Source organism: Eschrichtius robustus, chromosome 2 (genome assembly GCF_028021215.1).
Source record: "Eschrichtius robustus isolate mEscRob2 chromosome 2, mEscRob2.pri, whole genome shotgun sequence".
Classification (NCBI taxonomy): Eukaryota; Metazoa; Chordata; class Mammalia; order Artiodactyla; family Eschrichtiidae; genus Eschrichtius; species Eschrichtius robustus.
Genome location: NC_090825.1, coordinates 66,192,583 through 66,208,417, shown reverse-complemented (window position 1 = coordinate 66,208,417; position 15,835 = coordinate 66,192,583). Strand labels below are relative to the sequence as shown.

Below are 15,835 nucleotides of genomic sequence, written 5' to 3'. Positions count from 1 at the left end.
AATGATGGATATGTGTTATTATACATTTGTCTAAACCTATACAATATACAACAACAAGAGTAAACTCTAAGGTAAACTATGGACTTTTGGCGATAATGACGTGTCAGTGTGGGTTCATCCTTGATTAAAAAAAAAAAAAAAAGTACCATTCTGGTGAGTGATGTTGATAATAGGGGAAGCCAGGTATGTTTGGGGACAGTGGGTATATGGGAAACTCCTGACCTTCCTCTCAATTTCGTTATCAACCTAAAACTGCCCTAAAAAAATTAAGCCTTTTAGAACAATTTTTCAAAAAGAAGGATTATAGTACATCACCATCTCTCCTTGCAGGAGAAACCACAGGGGGCAGGGCACAACAGTTCCCCACTTGTGACATCTAGTGGCTCTGCACCTGCATGACAACTTCGTAGCCAGAAAAGAAAAACTGACAACGTCAGCAGGGCTCTGCTGGATTTCTCCAACTCCTGAAAAAACACCAGAGCACTCCTCATTCCCCACAAGAGTTCAGCAGTGTTCCAGTTTAAGAGCCAAGTGGATTAAAATATAAGGCATTTGTCTGTCTGCAGAGTATTTATCTGGATTCAGGAAAGCACAAAAAACAAAGTGCACCAAAGCCTGAAAGTGATGATGATAGGGAAGAACTGAAAATCTAGCTCCTATCCTCAGGCTCTTCCTTAGCACAAGAAAGACAATTAAGCAGCTGGCCAGCCTCCATAGCGGCACCTTGTTTAGTAGTGGGAGGCCACAACAGAATGAATCTTCAGGCTGAATAGCTGGCGTCTTCATGGATGCTGGTTGCTTAGGAAAGAACTGGGACATTGACCCACTCTTAAGTCATTTCTGTGACAATGTTGGCTTGGCTAGTTGATAGCTTCTTTGTGCTTTTGCTAAATGGAAGTACTACGACTTTGCATATATTATCTCACTAAATTTAATCCTCACAACTCCAGAAGGTAGGTCTTTAATTCCCTATTTTGGTAAGTGAGAGTGCAAGGGCTCAGTGAGACTAAATATAACTTGCTCTATTTACAGCTAGAAAGTAGCATTGTTGGCATCTGATTTCATGTCTCTTTGGCTTCAGGAGTACATTTTTCTTCCATATCACATTCATCCAGATAATAGTTTTGATAAACCAGCTAACGTTCTTTGTTCTTCCACTGCTATTTTCCACTTTCCTTGCTCCCCCCTCCCCTATAGTAGATATTCTGGGTTCACTGCCTCAGGGGAGGCATGTGGCCAGACAGAAAGCTGAAAGACCCAGCAAATATCTGGGCTTTTGTACCCCAAAAGTCTAGGTAAGGAAGTTAGAGGATCGAGGCATCGATAATGAGCATAGCAAGAGTGCCAGGAAATGAGGTAGAGCGAAGTGGGTATAATTATTTTTCCATGACTGCAGAGCTGGGGTACAGATGAGAGAACAGAAACAGGTGGGTCTTGGAAAGAGGGGCCCTAAAGCTTTTTACCCTGGCTGAGTCAATGACAAAGAAGCACTCCTGCAGAAATGTCCAGACCACCTCAACCAGGCTTACATGAGTGCAAACTGCCTGTCTGAGACTGTTGTGCCTTGCGGTGTTCTGGAAGCTGCTGGAGCCATCAGAGCTGTAGAGGCCATGGGCACGGAAACAAAGCATGTTCCCAGACAACTGGGTTGGGCAGATGGGCCCAACTTGTAGTTTAGGCACAACCCTGGGAGGTGGGAGGAACCTCAGTTGCCTGGGTTTAAGTGTTTACCCCCTGGCAGAACTGAAGGACAAAATAAACGTCATGCTGAATTACAGAAAAATAAAATTATATTTAATAGTCACCTTGTAGTAGTTTCCTAGGACTGCCACAACGAGTTACCACAAAATGGGTGGCTTGCAGAAACAGAAATTTAATCTCTCCGTTCTGGAGGCTAGAAGCACGAAATGAAGGTGGCAGCAGGCCCGTCCTCCCCACCAAGACTCTAGGGGAGACGCCGGCCCTTGCCTCTTCCCAGCTTCTAGTGCTTGCTGGCAGGCCTTGGCAGTCCTGCGTCACTCCAGTCTCCGCCTCCGTCTTCACCGTGGCCTACTCTTGGTGCGTTTCCCTGGGTGTCCTCTCTTCTTCTTCTAAGGATATCAGCCACTGGATTCAGGATCCACACTAATCAATAGGACCTTACCTTAACTTGATTACATCTGAAAAGACCCTATTTCCAAATACATTTATATTCACAGATACCAGGGTCCCTTCTCTTTGAGGAGATACAATTCAACCCACTGCACACCTGAATCTGTGGTCTGGGATCCGTCCCTGCTACACAGGAGTTTGGTGTGGAGGAGGTGACACCACACAGGGTTAAGAGCACTGGTGTCAGGAAGGCTGGTCCCAGTCCGATGTTAAGGTGACGTGAGACCTTGAGCAAGGCAAGTAGCCACTAATAATGGTCTTGATTTCTTCATCTGCACGGTGGCTGGGATACGGTCTATGATCCTTTCTAGCGGTGACATTTAATGATTCTACTGGTCCTGAGTGGAGGAACAGATGAAGCCTTCCCCCATCCCCCTACACACAGTGTGGCTTAAGAGGAATCGCAAGATTCTGCTGGTCTGAGGACACTCTACCCTTGTGATGCCTCCTTCCTTCCTGGCCTGCTCCTCTGACCATTAGGGTCACAAAAGTATTAAACAACAAACAGACATACATATTGTCTCCTGATGGCCACTGTAAGGACGATCTGGATTCTGGACCACAAACAATTATACTGACAAGGGATTCAGTTTTGAAATGCTAACACTACAGGGAGAACTGCTTTGTGGGGGATCAAGTTACACGGTTGCCAATGGAAACCAGGACCTGGTTCAGAGAAGAAAAACGCCAAAGAAGCAGCACAGGGCTTCGGGCCTGCATGATTTCTTTGTTATAACTGCAAATGCATCCTGGAAAGAAAGCAATGACAGAGAAGAACCAAAAGCCAGGGAACAAAGGCCCAGCCAGGCTCCCACTATTCATCTCCGGAGAGAATTAGTGAGCTGCTGAAGTGGGCTGGACCCCAGCCTGCTCCAGGAGACAAGGGGTAAGTCTGGCTCCGACACGGAGACAATCTCCAGGACTCCTCCCATGGACAAAACTGCAGACAGTTTGCAGAGGCAGAGGCCTGGATGAAACCTCGGCTGCTTTTCAATGCCTAAAAGCTCTGTAAGAAACAAGCAGCCACGGGGGGAGAATGAGGAGCGAGGCTCAAGATCTCAGAGCGGAGGTCAGAGCTTTGTGCTCTGGAAATGGACAAGCTGCCCGATGCCACATTTACCAGCTGTGCGACTTCAGGCAAGTTGTTATCTTTTCCAAGTCTCAGATGAAATGAAAGTTATTATTTTACCACCTATCTTGAGGTAGTTGTGAGAATTAAATGAGATGATGTAGGTCAAGTGCTTCATGGAGTACTTGGCACAAAAATAGTACCCAGTGTTACTGGTCATGTTACAGATGCAGAATCAAAGCTAAGGGACACTAAGCGGCACATAGGCCACAAGTCTAAGCAATAACACCTCTGAGGTAAGAATCCAGGGTTCCTGACTCCTTAGTTCTTTCACAAAACAACAGAGAAACTAAAAAGGAGAAGCTAGGAATACTTTATTTAATTTACTTGAACAAATGGTTATCATGTTTGTCCTAGGCCAGGCACTGTTCTAGGCACTTTATAAACACTAAGTCCCTTAAGCTTCATAGCAACCGATGAGACAGACACTATTACCATCACCATTTTATACGTGAGGTAAGTGACATACCCAAGGTCACGCGCGGTCAGTGGGTACTGTGCTGTGACCAGGGGTTCTGAAGAAAATATATAAAATGTGAGTACCATTTTACTTAGACCATTTCTCATTAGTGAAAACATATTGTTCTTTCTAATACGCATTTTAATTTTCAAGACATTTAATAGACTACATGGCCTGCATACATCTAAAACCCCCAGTTATCCACAACTAAAAAAAACCCTAAAACTTCAGCCTGTGTAATATAAATTGAAAGCCAATCTAGCTAGCAGCAGTTCCACAAATTGTAAATACAGTTCTGTTCGATGAAGACTACTTTCCATAAGGCGAGCTTTACAGAATCTACAGAAAATTAGCCTCCAAATTTCTAAAATTTCCTACAGATTATTTAAAAACTAACCATAAATGTGCTAAATGTCTTAAAGCATAGAGAACATACATTAGTCTTTATTTGATGACTTTGGTCTTGCCTATGAATATCTGTATGTATCCTATGCTGCCATACAGTGAGATTTCAGGGTTTGCAGCCCCTATACCCTCACATACCCTAATAAAAAAAGACTCCGACGGCTCCAGAACAATGCACTTGGCCCAGGACAAAGCAAACTAAGGTCATCAGCCAGCAAAGAGATGGATTCTCATAACGTTGAAAGTTTCATCAAAAGATGAGCTACTGAAACCTGGTGGATTAAAGTGAAAGGGAAGAATCAAGGGTTATTCCCAAGTGCCTGGCAAGAGTTACAGGGTAGAGAGGGGTGAAGGATGCCCTGTGCTAAGATGGTGAACTCGGGAGAGGGAGGTCAGCATACAGCACAAAAATAGTTCCATTTTAGACATACTAAATTTGGAAACCTTGTAAGGCATCCAAGTGGAGCTCTCAAGTTTGCCATTAGATCTAAGTTGTGAAGCTTAGAAGTGGGGCCTGGGCTGGAAATATGAATTTTAAGGTTTCCAGCATATTATGGCAATCATCAGATTTGAACGAGATCACCTACACAGGGGGCGTACAGTGAGGAGAAAAAAGCCCTTAAGACTCGTCCTATCAGAGGGCCTGGGGAACTCCAACATTAAGGCTAAGTAAAGGAGAATTAAGTCAATGAAGGAGACTGAGAAAAAATGGCCACAGAGGTAGAAGGAATACCAAGAGTGTATGGTATGAAAGCCAAAGACAGAAAGTGGTCAACAGTGTCAAATGCTACTAAGAGATGGAACAGGATGAGGCCTAAAAAGAATCCACTGGAGTAGGACCATGGAAGTCATTGGTGACTCTAGCAAGAGCAGTTCCAATGGGGTAGTGGGATGGAAATTATATTACAGTAAGTTGAAGCATAAAGGGGAGCCAGTTCTGGCCATGGCAGAATATCTTGTACTGGATTAATGCTACGGCTGAGGCCATTATGAGAACTGGATAAAATATAGCAAACAACTGCTTGACACTGAAGAACCAGCAATATAGGTGCTGGAATCCTTGAGAGAAGGAAGCGTAGAAGGTGAGCTCCACGTCCCCCCTGGATTTTCCTCTGAGGTAGTTTTCCATATTCAAGCATGGGGAAATAGGGCCTAAGTAGACAGTGGCTGTCTTGCAAGGGCAGGACACTCCAGAAACAGATTTCTGAGACAGAAATTCAGAAAAGGAGCCCTGCATGGGGTGGGACACAAACATTCACCCCATAACACCTGCTACATGCACTGGGTAAGTAGAAGAGTTGAGCTTGAAGGACAGGTCTATATGAGTCCAGACTTTAATGACTGCTCTTTCTCCTGCACCATGCTGCATCCCCCCTCAGCTAATGCCCTGCCCTCCAAAGCTAATACATTCCCTGCGCTCTATCATAAGGGAAAACAAACTAGAGCCTGCAGCCCAAATCTAGCCCACCACTTGGTTTTGTAAATAAGTGTTTTATGGAACCCAGCTGTGCATATTTGTTTACACGTTATCTATTGCTGCTTTTGCACCAGCGGGGCAGAGCTGAGTATGTGCAGCAGACACCATATGGCCAGCAAAGCCAAAAGTATTTACAATTTGCCCCTTTACAGGAAAAAGTTTGCTGACCCACATCCTAGCTCATTGCAAAAAGAAATTTGACTGTGGCAATTTATGAAGCTCTCTTTGCTACTGACTTCTTCATCACCTGGTTAAGTACTGTTGACTTATCGCTCCTTAATGTAAAGCAAGTGACGATGCTGATGCTCTGGGAGGGAAGACAGTGGTTGGTGCTTGGAATCGGAAGCAGTCCAGCTTCAGTCATAGTGACCGATGTACATAATTAATTTTAGACCTGCAGAACAAAATGGGTCTCCTGGGATAGAATCTTTTTTTTTTTTTTTTTTAATATTTATTTATTTATTTGGTTGCACCGGGTCTTATTTATTTATTTATTTTTATATTTATTTTTGGCTGTGTTGGGTCTTCGTTTCTGTGCGAGGGCTTTCTCCAGTTGCGGCAAGCGGGGGCCACTCTTCATCGCGGTGCGCGGGCCTCTTCACTATCGCGGCCTCTCTTGTTGTGGAGCACAGGCTCCAGACGCGCAGGCTCAGTAGCTGTGGCTCACGCGCCCAGCTGCTCCGCGGCACGTGGGATCCTCCCAGACCAGGGCTCGAACCCGTGTCCCCTGCATTAGCAGGCAGATTCTCAACCACTGCACCGCCAGGGAAGCCCTAGAATCTTTTAAGAACGGGTAGGTGAGTAGACTCACACAGTGGATCTCGTTCCTCAGAGTAAAACCCAAAGGTCTAGCTCCCTGTTATCTCTCTGAGATAATATCTTTTCCTCCCCTCTGCTCATTCTACTCTGTGCACACCATTCTTGCTGTTTCCTACTGACTTCAAGGAATCTCCCATCTTAGAGCCTTTGTACTGACCCCTCCCTTGGAACCACTGTTTCTTCTGATATCATTTTAGCCAAGGACCTCATCTCCTCCAAGTTTTTGATCAAATATTACGTTTTGCGTGAGACCTACTCAGACATCATTGACAACGCATTCAGTTTGCCTGCCCCCACTCCACTTACTATGACTTTTCCCAAAGTTGTTTTCACTTTCTCTACTTTGCAATATATTCAGTTATGTTTATTTTTATTGTGTGTCTGTTCCCTAATAGGGCCTAAGCTCTAAGAGGGCAGGAATTATGGGGATTTTTTGTTGTTCACTGATGTTTCCAAAATATCTAGAAGAAAGACTGAAGCATAGTTCCTGCATATCATATATTTATACATTTCTTGAATAAATGCACGTAATTCACATTTTGTTCCAGTGTCATGGAAATATTTTCAGGGCAATTTGGACCTATCATTTGGGGACTGGTCCATGTAAGTTTGACTGAGAAAATCATTTTTCCTTTCCTTCCTTGTCACAATCGTCCCTCTCTTTCCTACCCAACAAATAGCAAGTGTCTCCCAGAGACTTCTGGTGAATGAGATTTTCATAAGTAAAGTCTTCCAAACAACTCATTAACCAAAATATCAATACTTCAACAAAGCTTTTAATCCAAGTTAAAAGTTAGCCCCTAAAAGCTAGACATTGATGTCAAGCCCTTAGGGTTAACCTAGTAGTGTGGAACACTAACTTTCAATGCTATATTTACATCTAAACTCAAGTTACATTATAAAAAATTCACTACTTGATATCCCTCATTTGTGGCAGAACTGGTTGTTCATTCTAGATTAGTTTTTTTCCCTCCTTCCAGGGTATCATTATGTTCTTCATGCCTTATTTCTATTATAATAAAAATACATGAAGAGTAACCATACACAACTTCTGGGCTTCACACCAGGTCTGAATGCAGAAATTGGCACCACACATCAGAACAATTACCAACAGCAAAGTCATTTTCAAAGTTCTTTTTCGTGTTTCCCTTTCACTACACAAAGGATTAAATAACACAGAATTTTCTATGCTGTAATAAAATCACCCATTTTCAGCCTTTTAACTGATGGAGAAAATTTGTTTTGTTTGAAATGAAAATAGAAATTATAAGTGTGAGTTGATTAATTCATATCTAATTATCCACTTCTCAGTTTGTAGAAAGGCAATCCCAGGATATTTACGTTGAAATATTCTGCCTAGCAATCCATGTAATAGAAGCCTGATTTTTTTATAGAAAATATTTCTTATTGTTTTGAATCGTAATCCAGATTTCCAAGTATAGACCTATTGAATAAATTTCCACATACATTCAATTTTATTATTTAAACATATCTCCAAGATGGGGAGGTGGGACCTCTTCTTACAATAAAAGTCTTGGGTTGACTCTTAGAACAACTAAATTCTTGCAGATATTAGCTTAGCGTGTTCCCTTTTCTAGCATTCAGATTTGAAACAACCTATCTGGTTTAGTGAAAAATAAGCAAGAATTGTTCAAAGCACCATGTAGGGTTCAGTCACATCTCGGATTATGGGTCTCCCGGAAACATCTCCTCTGGGATCTGCCCTGGCTCTTCAACCAACTAGATATGACATACAGAGATAAGCTCTAGGGGAAAAAAACTAAGGAAATGCTATCAGACCCTTCTAAATTTGTATTCATAGAACTTCCATTATCATGCATGGTGTCCCAAGATGGCAGCACGGTGACTTAGGTATTAAGAACCTGGAGACAAATGGAGAAAGGACACAATGATCTGCATGAATTGCCTTTATGTAAAATGCTCTCCATTTGTAAAAGTCCATACAAAGTACAAACAACCATTTGGAGTCATAAAAATCATATACGTGCAATTGTTTAGTTCCCGCCAAGATAGAGAAGTGGAGACCAGATTTACTTTTTTTGTTTTAAACAACAACAAACAAACAGATAAGCTATAGAAAAACAATGGTTTTCAGATACTGAACAACAGGCAGCACCAGACCACAATCCTTGATAGAGAAACAGGTGAGGCAACTAAAAAAAAAAAAAAAAAAAAAAGCCTTTCCATCTGAATCTCTGACAAGTGGAACTAATTCACAAACTCCAAGCAAATACCCTCATTCTTCTTTAGTTTTCCAGAATATGGAAAAGCATCCCCTCATTCAACAAATAGGTACTGAGTCTCCAGTATGTTACAGTTACAAACACTGAGGGCTAAGTAAGGGAGACAAGCAAGAAACAAGTAACAACGAAATAAGTAATAAAATTTCAGCTGAAGAAGAGTATAAAGTAAAAGATAAAATAGTAAATGCTTCATAGGGACCGAGGACAAAGCATGTGCCTGTGTAGATGTGATAATCAGGAAAGTCATTTTTAAGAGGACATTTGAGCAGAGACCTGAAAAATAAGGCGTGGAGAGCTAGAGAAAGAACATTCTAGATACAGAAAACATGACATATAAAGGCCAGGAGATGAGAATGAGAACGAGACAGAAAACAGAGAGAGTGAAGGGAACCTGGAAGAAAATGAGTCTAGGATGGCAGGGAAGAGTCAGAGCATGGAAAGCCTTGAGGGCCATGGAAAAGCTTCGTATTTTATTCTCAATGAATCTGCTTTAAATCTAGGAAAGTTTTGAGCAGGTAAGCGACATGATTACATTTCTATAAAAAATAACTCACCCTGGCTTATCGCAACACCAACAAAATGGCCGAAGTGGAACCGAAGAAGAAGCGGACCTTCCGCAAGTTCACCTGCCTCGGCGTGGACCTCGACCAGTTGCCGGACATCCGTCCTAGGAGCAGCGGATGCAGCTGCACAGCGCGCGCCGCTGAGACCTGGCCTGCAGAGGAAGCCGCACTTGCTGCTGCAGCGCCTGCGCAGGCCGGGGAGGAGGCACCGCCCACGGAGAAGCCCCAGGTGGAGAAGACGCCCCTGCTCGAGGGGATTATCTCGCCCGAGATGCGGGGCAGCGTGGTGGGTTCACAACGGCCAGACCTTCAGCCAGGTGGAAATCAACCCTGAGATGATCCGCTTCTACCTAGGCGAGTTCTCCATCACCTACAAGCCCGTGAAACACGGCTGCCTGGCATCAGGGCCCCCCACTCCTCCCGCTTCATCCCCCTCACGCAGCCTGCGGGCCAATAAAGACACAGACTCCCCTTAAAAAAAAAATCACCCCGACTTCTGTTGGAGAATGGATTGTATTGGGTTAAGAGTAAATACCTAGAGACCAAATGGAAGGCAGTTTTAGGAGGAGGGCCAGAAATGATGGTGGACCAGCGTGGCAGTTCTAGATGTGGGGAGAAGTAATTGAATTCAAAATAGATGGTCCCATTTATACTAAAATATAGGCTACATTGCAGATGCTGTTCTAAGTACTTTCATGCAATGGCTCATTGATAACACAACTACCATATAGGGTAGGCACTATAAATATCCCCATTTTAGGAGATGAGGAAACTAAGGCACAGAGTAAAGTAACTTGTCAAATATTACAAGCTGTTAAGAGGCAAAACCTGGATTTGACCTCTGGAATCCAGCTCTAGGACTCCTATCTTAACCATTACAGATACTGTAGAACCTACAGAAAATAACTGCCAATCTCTCACTTCAGTCACATGGGCTTTCTTTTGGTTTCTCAAATATACCATATTCTTCACTCCTTCAGGGTCTTCACATAAGATTTTCTTTCCCTGAAATGCCCTCCCCACCCCAGATTTATATTTTGCTTTCCTGGTTTTTTTCTCATCCTTCAGACCTCCCCTCAGCTTAAATGTCACCTCCTTAGGGTGGTCTTCCCATTCCATCAAAAGTAAATACCCTCCCCCCTCTGTTACTCTTCCTTACAGTGCTCTGTTTCTTCCTTGGATGAAGAAGGAGGGAAGAACAGGGATTTGTATTTGGACATGTTAAATTTGAGATATCTGTTGACATTTAAGTGGAGATGTAGGGTAGGCAATTGGCCATATAAGTCTGGAATTCAAGGGAAATATCCAGGCTGAGTCATAAACGTATATGGCCTTTACGGTCACAAGACTGGATGAGATCAACAAGAGAAACAGTATAAATAGAAAAGATGTGGAGGGACCAGCAAGAGAGATGCCCAAGGAGTAGAAGAAAACCAAGTTAATGTGATTCCTGGAAGTCAAGTGAATGAAGTGTTTACAGGAGTTTAAATGACTGATCAACTGGATCAAATGTACCTGGCATAAAACACAGCCGTTGTGTCTTCCGTGGCCAGAGGACCTTAGGAAAATCTTGCCTTTTTTTTGTAAGGATTGGACTAGGAAGAGATTTTGTTATTTATTTATTTATTTACTTATTTACTTACTTATTTATTTATTTATTTATGGCTCGCCAACAAGAAAGACCTGGGGTCAGAAAGGTCTGTAGTTTCTAGCTATATTTATAACTATAAATATTTACACCGATGGTAAGTTTGTTTTCATTACAAAGATAACTAGCCTTAGAGATTGCTGCTCTTGTAGAAAACTAAATACTGATGGTTAGGGTTTTAAAGCCCCCACAAAGATGGTAAAACGGGCTAGAAGTGGATTTTACTGCCAATGCCCCAAGTTGCAGACAGGTGGCAGAGGAAGTCAGAGCTGTTATTTTCATAGCAGTATGGCATTATTTGTACTGGAGAAATGCACACTGCATGATTCTGGAGGCTTTTCTGCAGTGCACAGTGGTACGTTCATCAATAGCTATTACTTTGACTATACTTTTTGAAATCTGCACATTTTGTCCTCTTTTACAAGCATCATTTTAAGTGATGCTACTTCAGGATCCAGAGCTTCAGATGGACAATTTCAGAAGCAAAGACCAGGAAGGAAATTATATAGATACATGCAGAGCTAGGTATTTTATATTATATGTACCTATTTATTACATATTATGTTATATATTATTTATATGTTACATATTTATTATATTTACTGTGTAATATATGAACTACTGGTGATACACATCCCATTGTTCTAATCAGGCTTTTCTCCATTTAGAAAAAATCAAGTGATCAAATTTTATAAGATAATAATATTCCATTTGAAGCTAAAATCTGATTTCATATTCTTTCAAAAGAATCACCATTTCCACTGAGGTTTGTGTTGGCAACCTCAGAGTATTAATCCAGTAAAGAAGATTAAATTTTTTTTTTTTTTTTTTAACTGTTAAATATTTAATTTTATTCAAGAGAAGGGATAAAGTGGCAGTGAGGAAGAAAAAAAAGAAGTGAGAAAGAACTGGCCACCAATAGATATGAAATGATCACTGTCAAATGTTGATCATCTTTCCTATAAGAAGTGAAATAAGGCTGGATGTGGGAAAACCCATTTTAACAAACAGAAGTCAAGAGTCACTACAACCTGTATTAAAAAAAAAAAAAGGTTTAGGCCCTTGACAATTCCATCAAGGCTGCAGGGTTAAAAATCTTCTGTGGTGTCCCAATGTTAAACAAAATGGTCTCTCCTTCGTATAGACAAGACATAGAATTTCTACATGAGGGTGTTTTTCTCCCCCCCTCTCAAGAAGATTAAATATTAATAGAAGTGTGGGATAGATCATTTTCTTTCTTTCTTGGATTTAGAGCTTTGTTCTGCTTTTCATTCTGAGTACATGAGGTGAATGTAGATGGGCCAAATAAAATTAGACATATTAGCATGTCATAATTAATATCAAATGATGAAAAATAATTTTTGCAGGCCAACTTGAAATGAGTTTTTTTGGACCCATGCTAATTATTTGTAGTTCAATTTTATTATGAACCACCAGCTGCTGGAGATGACTTCAACTGGCTTCACTTGTGCTTTAAATAATTCGTGTTTAATAATGTATTATGCATTACACAGATATTCCTACAGAACCCAAGTTTCAATTACCTGTCACTTCAAATTACAGGCTCCCAGTAATTAGCTTCTGCCACATAACACGTAATGGAATAGACCAAATAGAAAGTGGGAGCAAATCTACTGAGCCAGTTTGGCATGAGTAGATTTCAAAATTAACCAATTTGTGTACCTTTTAATATATATCTCCACAGGAATTAAAGAGTCACCTGATTAACCTTTCTGAGTCTCCCTTATTTGTAATAAAAGAGATAGTGAAGATAGTGTCTGCCTCATAGAGATTACTCATTCACCTTTCGAGATAAAGGCATGTAGTTCAGTTGTCAGGATTTCATCAGTGATCTGCCTTCAAACACCTTTATATCCAGTCACAAATTATTTCTAAAAGCAGAGCCAACTAGTACATGGTATTATATTTAGAATAAAATCTGAAGCCTTTATGTGACCCATGAAGCCTTCTATCAATGGTTCTCCAACCTGAGGGCACGTTAGGATCACCCAGGGGGCTTTAGAACAGATTCTGTGAGAGCAGGGTTTGGGGAGGTGGGGAGGCTTGGGAAGGGTGGAGGGCCTCGCCTGAGTATGCTTTGTAAGTTTCCCAGCTATGGCAGGTTTGAGAACCACTGCCGGACGTGATCATGTCCAGAGCTACGTTGCCTGTGAACTTATTAGGAATGCAAATTATCAGGCCCTACCCTGGATCAACTGAATTGGAAACTGGGAGCTGGGCACGACTATCTGTGTTTTAATAAGGACTCTGGCAGACTTTGATGCCCGCTAAAGTATGAGAACCAGTGCTCCAAGCTCTTACTATTAAAAGTGTGTTTTATCTTCCAGCAAGATCAACGTCACTTAGGAGCTTGTTAGAACCCCAGACCCATCTTGGACCTTCCGAAGCAGAATCTGCATTTTAACAAAGTCCCCAGGTGATTTGCAGGCACATTCAAGTTTGAGAAGCGCTACTCTAAGACACTGGTTCCAGCCTTGGCTGCAAATCGGAACCACTTGGAGGAGCTGTAAAGTAATATACATAGATACCTGGTGTGCTGAGCAGGCAGCTCCTAGTTCTCCCCCTTTTAACACAGAGAGCTCTTCTGTCATGGTTTGGAATAAGCTTTCACAGTAAGAAGGGCTCTTCTGCTACCAGTGGCCTCCTCTCCTGCCCTTTTCACTAGAACAGCTTCAGAGGGAATCACATTGGCTGAAATAACTAAAATTGTCTGACTCCTGCCTCTGTCTGTGCTCAGAGGGCCTCACAACATCCCTAGCTCGCAAAGTTGCCTCTGGTTCTTTTGACGTGTCTCAACATTCCCACTGCTGCCTGGCCTGCAGCCGCTCAACTTTCTCTGCTTTTCTCCCCCTAACTATGGGCTTGTTTTGTCCCTAAAGCACAGCACTGCATAAGCCTTGATGTCAGAGTCTCTAATAAAAATAGAGCCTTCAGCTTATGCCTCATGGGGTAGACATGGATGGGGTAGGTCCCTGTCCTCTCACCTCCTCACCTGGAAAAAACATAGAAAAAACCTTTGCCTCAGTTTTCAGCTAAACCAAAATTCCCCGTAGAAATGTATTCATAAAACTTGATTCCTAAGAATAATCTCTTCATGGTGTATCGGACATCACCACACCCTAAACACCAGTTAGGAGCCAGCAACACTGTGTGAGCAAACTGAGTCCCATAGGGACCAAGTCTCAAGAAGCCTCGTAGATGGTAGATGGAGGTGCTGGGGCCTGATCCTACGCCTTCTGATTTCAGGCAGATCTACTTTCTACCACACCTAATCTGCCTCTAGTGCCTGTGGTCTGATAATGACTCCTCCCCCTGAAGGCACCGTCTGCAGGGTCAACTCAGGACCTTTCAGTGGCTTTCAGGATATGCAGGGGGCTCTGCCATCCACTTGGAGCATAAGTATTCAGTTCCCAACTCCCAAACAATGAACTGGGAGACATAAGAACAGAAAGTTCAGCCAAAACATTGTTTGGCACCATGTCAGTACGCTGTAAATCTCCTTACAATATGGCAGAAGACATGAGTTTAAAAGAAATATTTGAAGCAACGTATTCAAGACGCAGGTCCTTATTTATCACAGAATTATTACAAACCACTTGTTGCTTAGATACAAATCTTCCTCCCTAGCCCCAAACATTTATTTCCACTCTGAACTCACAGGCTATTTCTAGCTGCCAACACAGCTTGCTTTGCTCTGAAACGTCTTTAATCCTGAGGCCGATCATATATATTTTCAGTGTGTCAGTACAGGTGTAGGATGTTCTCAATTTATTTCTGGAAAGCTGAAAATTTTCATTTGTCGGGAGTAACTTCTAAAAACCAGAAGAGCCTTGTGCTATTGTCAGAACAACATAATAAAGTCTGAAATGAATCTAAGAAATTAAATAGAATAGTTCCTGGAGTATAGTTCCTGCTCAAAAAAATATCTGTTGAATGAATGTAAAAGTGAGTGCACAAATGAATAAATGTGTACTTTTAAATCTGTACCCTAAATCTTAGTAAATTTTTAAGGGTTATGAAAATTTGGAGCACATTATTTTCATATTTTTTCTGCTGCATCCTCTTTGAAGCAGTAAGTTGGGTATTTTATTTAATCTCGACATTCACTTCAAAAATTCACATATTCACATACATAAACATTCTCAGGACACATGATAAAACATATCAGTGACTACTGTGAATGCTGTAACATGGCTGTATCTGCAAATTTCATGCAATAATTTCTTGATCTCCAGGATCAAGTTAAATGGCTGCATGGAGATTTGTTCACATATTGCTGGAAAGCAACTTCTGGTTCTGTTCTAACGGCAAATATTTACTTTGGTTAAAGAGGCAACAGTGAAGGTCACAACGGACTGACATCTAGCATGAAATGACACTGACATTCCCTCTGACTCTGCATGACTCTGCAGACTTAGACAGACTCAAATTGCAGCTGCATTTTTCCAAACATTCACGTGATTTTCTAGAAATCCCAACAGTTTCTCATCTGCTAAACCATTCAGCCAGCCACTGACTTAGGTGACAGACAACAGTGGATGGCATATTTCTGGAGCAAAGAGTGGTGAGAGACAGAGAGAAACGGCTTCACATTTTTCTTTTTCTGTCCTTAGCTTCTGATGCTGCTGGTTAATAGAACTGCTCAATGAATATAACAGGCTCTTGGTGGTACCTGAGGCAAGGAGACAAGGGATTTCTGTCTTGGTTTCAGTATGGCGTTGTTAACTCATCCCACTGACCTTAGTTTCAACAGGCTCCCCCTCTATCTGAGGCGTATCGGCCAAATGTATTAATGAGTTCCTGAGGCAGGCTTTCTGGGTGCACATCCGAGAGTATGCACTAGGAGACTTGGGGCTGTCAGTATAATCTCCCTGGGCCTCTGTATCTCCACCAGGAAA

At 42.0% G+C, this 15,835-nt stretch overlaps 1 pseudogene; it reads left to right on the top strand.

Annotated features, from left to right (window-relative positions):
- The first annotated feature begins 9,284 nt into the window (after positions 1–9,284).
- Positions 9,285–9,725, top strand: LOC137758863 (small ribosomal subunit protein uS19 pseudogene; annotated as a pseudogene).
- The last annotated feature ends 6,110 nt before the right edge of the window (positions 9,726–15,835 follow it).